The sequence below is a fragment of the Lithobates pipiens genome, unplaced genomic scaffold (genome assembly GCF_037356315.1).
Source record: "Lithobates pipiens isolate NorthernLeopardFrog02 unplaced genomic scaffold, aLitPip1_a1.2 Scaffold_30, whole genome shotgun sequence".
Lineage (NCBI taxonomy): Eukaryota > Metazoa > Chordata > Amphibia > Anura > Ranidae > Lithobates > Lithobates pipiens.
This window is the reverse complement of record NW_027507791.1, coordinates 163,891,269-163,898,056: the sequence shown is the minus strand read 5'-3', so window position 1 is coordinate 163,898,056 and position 6,788 is coordinate 163,891,269. Positions and strand designations below refer to the sequence as shown.

Here is a 6,788-nt window from a genome sequence, read left to right as displayed (position 1 = left end):
CTGTCCCAAGAGGTCCTCCGCCAGATATCCGCTAGGTACCCATTTAAAACAGGCTCTACCTCCATCCTCTACCTCGGAATCCAAATATCCACGGAAAGGTCCCATCTATTCTCTTTGAATTATGCACCCCTGCTGCTTAGAACCAAGACGGATCTCTCAAACTACGCAAAGAAATGCCTATCGTGGCTAGGCAGAGTAAATGCCCTAAAAATGGATATAATCCCTCGATTTCTCTATTTGTTCCAAACAATTCCCATTTCCATACCCTCCTGGTTTTTCAGGAAGCTCCGCCAACTATTCTCCTCCTTTATTTGGGGAGGGGCTCATCCCCGGATACGCTACGAGACCTTATCACTCCCCAAGATTCGTGGCGGAGCAGGAGCCCCGTATGCCTCCTTATGTTATAGAGCAGCTGTGCTCATGCGTATACTTAACTGGTTCCATCATTCCTCCTCCAAATTGTGGGTACAAATAGAGAGCCATATTAACCCAATAGATCTCTGTGCATTGCCATGGACACCTACTGAATTCCTGAAAGGAGAGGTACCACTGAGCGACCTCACCCGACAAACCATACAAATCTGGACCCGAATGAATTCCTCCAAGACCCTATCTCCCATGCAGGGACCCATGACTCCACTGTTTGGAACTCCGGCTTTTCCACCGGCCCTACGAGATGCGAGTTTTGGACCTTGATGTAAGGAGGACCACAGGCGACTTGCCCAAGTCCTACGTTCAGACCCCTCTCTGACTCATGACGTTCCCTCTGACCCATCTTCTCATGCCTCTACGTACTGGCTGCAGAGACAACAGGTGATTTCCTTCATTCGCACTTTCCCATCGTTACCTAATGTACTCGCTGACTTAACGGACTTGGAAGGCATGTTGCTCCAGGCCACCCTTCCTACACATGTAGTCTCTCAATTATATTCCCTCTTACATGTGGCTTATAATCCTGACCTTCCCCCATACACACATGCATGGGAGGAAGACCTGGACCACTCCGTCTCGCCTGTAGACTGGCAAAAGTGCTTCATACTGACCCACAAAATGTCCATAGCCTCCAATTCTCAAGAAAAGGGGTTCAAGCTGTTGACCAGCTGGTACAGATGCCCTTCGACTTTGCACCGAATCAACTCGACACTTCCGGATACTTGCTGGCGTTGCTTGTCATCTAAGGGAACGTTACTTCACATTTGGTGGGCATGCCCCCCTGTGAGGAAGTTCTGGCAAAAGATCCTTGCCTTGTACTGTAAACTCATGGCGACCTCCATCGCACCCTCTCCTGAGATGGCTCTGCTATCTCTGCTCCCGGGACCACTTAAGTCAGTCAAGAAAGACGTTCTGCGTCACTTTTTGGCGGCTGCTAGAACGGTGTTGCCCAGACATTGGAAGTCGACGAGCATGCCTTCCCTGGGGGATTGGGCAATTGAAGTGGACCGAATTAATAGTTTGGAAAGAATGTTCTCGCAGGAAACGGGTAGGGAGGAACAATTCTCTAAGACCTGGACCTCATGGTCGATGTTTCGATATTCTTCAGAGTTTATCTCATGGGCCACAGAGGACTCTACCGATACACCTGTGTGATCAGGGTGGAATGTATACCTTTTGATCCCTAAGCTCTTTACTGTCCTGACCCCTCTTTCCTCACTCTCTTCCCCCTTTCTTCCCTCCCCTATACAAGTTGCAGTAATACCCGATTACTTAAGTTATGACCTCCAGTCTCATTAGACCAGAATGGTGGCATATACAGAGCTTCCCCCCCAGAGTGAACGTTACCAGAATGAGAACAATAGCCCTAGTCTACCTGTAATGAGTGGGCATCACTCGCTGGGAAGATAGTGGTGCGCACACACCCACTTTAACTTAGACTAATCATTGTAGGACCACAGGCTCTTCTACCATACTACCTAAATCGAAGCTCAAAACAAACACTTTAACCTCGTGATAGTTTGACACCACTGTAGTAGAGTGGATTTATTTGTGGTTTCCTTTTTTATGTTTATGTAACAATGTAAAACGAATATGTTAGAATATTCTGTACTTTTCCCCCTCCTATCTTGCTTTTATATCTCAATGAAAATAAGATTGAATTAAAACTAAAGCCTATGGCATCGAGAAATCCCAGGCGGTTTCCCATCCAGGTACTAACTAGGTCCCAACCCTGCTTAGCCTCTGAGATCAAATGAGATTGGGCTCTTTCAGGGTGATGCGGCCATAGTAGATTTTTTCAGGCACGCTCAACCCTCTTGACAAACGCCAAGATGGTCACCTTGGGAAACAAACAAAAAAAACAAGTCAACGCCAACAACATAAAAAGAAGCCTGCGGCATCTGGAAAACCCAGGCGGTCTCCCATCCAGGTACAAACCAGGCCCAACCCTGCTTAGCCTCTGAGACCAAACGAGATTGGGCACTTTCAGGGTGATGTGCCCGTAGGCAATTTCTTTGTGCACTCTCAACCCTCTTGACAAATGCCAAGATGGTCACCTTGGGAAACAAGGGAAAAAAAACAGGTCAACGCCGACAACATAATGAGAAGCCTACAGCACCTGGTATTCCCAGGCTGTCTCCCATCCAGGTACTAACCCAGCCCATCGCTGCTTAGCCTCCGAGATCAGATGGGATTGGGCTCTTTCAGGGTGATTTGGTCGTAGGCACTCTCTTTGGGCACTCTGAAGCCTCTTGACAAAGGCCAAGATGGTCACCTTGGGAAACAAGCTAAAAAAACAGGTTAAAGCCAACAACATAAAAAGAATCCTACGGCATCCGGTATTCCCAGGCGATCTCCCAATCATGACACTAACCAGGCCAGATCCTTCTATGGTACCTGGTCTTCCCAGGCAGTCTCCCATCCATCTAACAAGGCCTGACGCTGCTTAGCCTCTGAAATCAGACGAGATCGAGTGCTTTTAGGGTGATGTGGCCGTAAGCGTTCTCTTCAAGACACGCCCAACCCTCTTGACAAACGCCAAGATGGTCGCCTTGAGAAACAAGCGAAAAAAACAGGTCAAAGCCAACAACATAAAAAGAAGCCTATGGCACCTGGTATTCCCAGGAGGTCTCCCATCCAGGTACTAACCAGGCCCGACACTGTTTAGCCTCCGAGATCAGACGAGATTGGGCGCTTTCAGGGTGATGGGGCCATAGGTGATCTCTTTGGGCACTCTCAACCCTCTTGTTAAACACCAAGATGGTCACCTTGGGAAACAAGCGAAAATAAACAGGTCAACGCCAACAACATAAAAAGAAGCCTACGGCACCTGGTATTCACAGATGGTCTCCCATACAGGTATTAACCAGGCCGTACACTGCTGCAAGATCAGATGAGATTGTGCGCTTTCAGGGTGATGTGGCCATAGGTGTTCTATTTAGACACTCTCAACCCTCTTGACAAATGCCATCTTGGGAAACAAGTGAAAAAAAACAGGTCAACGCCAACAACATAGACCCTGGCGGTCTCCCATCTGACCCAGACCCTGCTTAGCCTCTGAGATCGAGTGCTTTCAGGGTGATGTGACCTTAGGCGAACGCTTCGGGACATACTCAAAACTCTTGACAGATGCTAAAATGGTCACCTTGGGAAACAAGCGAAAGAAAAACGGGTCAAAGCCAACAATATAAAAAGATTCCTACGGCACCTGTAATTAGGTACTATCCAGGCCGGACTCTGCTTAGCCTCTGAGATCAGATGAGATCGGGTGCTTTCAGGGTGATGTGGCCGTAGGGGATTTGTTTGGGCTCTCTCAGCCCTCTTGACAAATGCCAAGATGATCACCTTGGGAAACAAGCGGAAAAAAAAAACGATGTCAACGCCAACAACATAAAAAGAAGCCTACGGCACCTGGTATTCCCAGTTGGTCTCCCATCCAGTTACTAATCAGGCCCGACAATGCTTAGCCTCTGAGATCAGACAAGATCAAGCACTTTCAAGGTGATGGGGCCATAGGCGATCTCTTTGGGCACTCTCAACCATCTCAATTGGGCAATCAGTTTTCTTGCCTGAAATAGGCATCTCAGAACTGCCATATGGCTGCTTTCCGGGTTTCCTACTCCTTCAACTAATCCCAGGAGACAATACTTCGCCTCCATCCTGGTGGAGGTTCCAAACACCCGATCAATGGTTCCTGTCACCTCCGTCCAGTAGCGGATCAACTTCGGGCATCTCCAAAACATGTGCATAATGTCTCCTCCCATGTTCCCGCACCGGGGGAAACTTGCGTCCAGCCGTTCGGCCAAATTGAAAAAGTTTACGAGGAGCATAATAGGTTCTATATAATAAGAACAGATGTGACATCCTCTGTGAGGAGAGCCACAATTCACCACAGGCAGGATTCCTGTGGCCAATTATAGCTTGGGGGGGTTTAGTACACACCTCACACTATATAAGGCCGCCAGCGCGGCGGCATTGTATAGTGTGTTGCGGTGGTCAGGGAAAGAGGACGATACGCATGGACAGTGTCTTTACTGCTTTTGGGAACCTAGCATTGTTACAGTGGGTGTTATGTGCCTCCTGCACACACACCTGAAGCTACCCTTTATTACTGGTGTTCAATTTCTGCAATACATGCATGTGCAGTGCAGAAGTTAGAGTGGGTGTTGTGTGCCTCCTGCACAGTATACACCTTATTGCTGGTGTTCTGTTTCTGTAGTACAGGAACCTAGCACTGTTACAGTGCTAGGGTGTACAGAGAAGCTGGTATATATAGAAGACTACAGCATACAGAAGAAAGGCTAGTGAATACAGAATACAGACTCGTGTATGTAGATAGGCTTGAGAATACAGAGATGCTAGAGTAAACAGTGAGGCTGGGGTGCACAGAGAGGCTAGTTTAAAGAGAGGCTAGTATATACAAAGATGTTAGTGTATATAGAGAGGTTAGTGTATAGAGAGAGTCGAGTGTATACAGAAAGGACAGTGCATATAGAGAAGCTAGTGTATACAGAAGACAGGCTTGGGTATACATCAAAGCTGACAATGTATACAGAAGACTGGGTAGTGTATACAGTGAGTCTAGTGGGTGCAGAAGACAGGCTGGTGTATTCTAGCTAGTTTTTACAGTCTAGTGTATACAGAAGACAGGCTGTGGTATACAGAGGGTTTAGTGTATTCAGAGAGTCTAGTGTATACAGTCGGCGAGTGTATACATAAGACTGGCTAGTTTACACGGTGTTTACAGAGATGCAAGGGTGTACAGAGAAGCTAATATATATAAGACTACAGCATACAGAAGAAAGGCTAGTGAATACAGAATATAGACTCGTGTATGAAAATAGGCTTGAGTATACAGAGATGCTAGAGTAAACAGTGAGGCTTGGGTACACAGACAGGCTAGTTTAAAGAGAGGCTAGTATATACAAAGATGTTAGTGTATATCGAGAGGTTAGTGTATAGAGAGGGTAGAGTGTATACAGAAAGGACAGTGCATATAGAGAAACTAGTGTATACAGAAGACAGGCTTGGGTATACATCAAAGCTGACAGTGTATACAGAAGAATGGGTAGTGTATACAGAGAGTCTAGTGGGTACAGAAGACAGGCTGGTGTATTCTAGCTAGTTTTTACAGTCTAGTGTATCCAGAAGACAGGCTGTGGTATACAGAGGGTTTAGTGTATTCAGAGAGTCTAATGTATACAGTCGGCGAGTGTATACATAAGACTGGCTAGTTTACACAGTGTTTACAGAGATGCAAGGGTGTACAGAGAAGCTAGTATATATATAGAAGACTAAAGCATTCAAAAGAAAGGCTAGTGAATACAGAATAAAGGCTGTATTCTACGGAGAGGCTAGTGTATGCAGAACACTATCTAGGGTATACAGAGAGGCCAGATTATACAAAGAGGCTAGTGCATAGAGTGAAGCTATTGTATATAGAAGCCTGGTTAGTGTATACAAAGAAGCTAGTGTGTACAGAAGAAAGGCAAGACAGGCTATAAAGAGAGACAAGTGTTTACAGAAGACAGTTTGGGGTATACAGAGATGCTAGTTTATACTGAGAGACTAATGTATACAGAAGACAGGCTAGGGCACACAAAAGACAGAAAACGGGCTAGTGTATTCAGAAAATAGGGTAGTGGATATCGAAGACAGGCTATTGTATGCAGAAGACCGGCTAGTGTAAACATGCTGGTGTAAATAGAGAGGCTAGTGAATTTAGAGGGTAGGCTAAGTGATAGAAGACAATCTGGGCTATACAGAGACATTTCATGATTTCATCTAGCTCACATCTCTAATGGAGTTTGTCTCATTGCCATGTTATGCCTTTTCATTCTTATGCTCAATATAGATTATACTCACTACACGATTTTAATCATCCACATCAAGCATGCAATAAAATAAAATCTATTTTGCATATGTGTAATTCTCCATATCAACTGTCACATTGAGTATGTGACAGTCCTGACACACCATCCTGACTTATTTTGCTTTATTTCTTATTAGAAATAGAGAGTACTAACTCAAGATCCGGTTAAATCTATTCACTTCGATGAGTTCGACCGCTAATTGTACGGTAATGCAAAATGTTCACAAAACCATCCATTTGCTACCAGATATGCTGCACATACTAAAAGTAATGTAACTGTCGCTCGATAACGATGTAAACAGTTTTATTGCTTTTCTGACATTAACCGAGTATCTCTGACATTAACTGAGTATCTCTCTGCACTATGATCTTAATAATAATAATAATAGGATTGTGTAATGCAAAGATCAACTAGTCTAATATAAGCTTTCTCATTGATACCGGCATATCCTTTAAATTTAGGCTAACGCAACTATTTCTCGGC

The 6,788-nt window shown here is 45.3% G+C and overlaps 3 pseudogenes; all 3 read right to left on the bottom strand.

Annotated features, from left to right (window-relative positions):
- Positions 1–2,539: 2,539 nt before the first annotated feature.
- LOC143948220 (5S ribosomal RNA) lies at positions 2,540–2,658 on the bottom strand (annotated as a pseudogene).
- A 374-nt stretch (positions 2,659–3,032) lies between these two features.
- On the bottom strand, positions 3,033–3,151 carry LOC143946185 (5S ribosomal RNA; annotated as a pseudogene).
- Positions 3,152–3,831: 680 nt separating this feature from the next.
- On the bottom strand, positions 3,832–3,950 carry LOC143948982 (5S ribosomal RNA; annotated as a pseudogene).
- Positions 3,951–6,788: the final 2,838 nt, after the last annotated feature.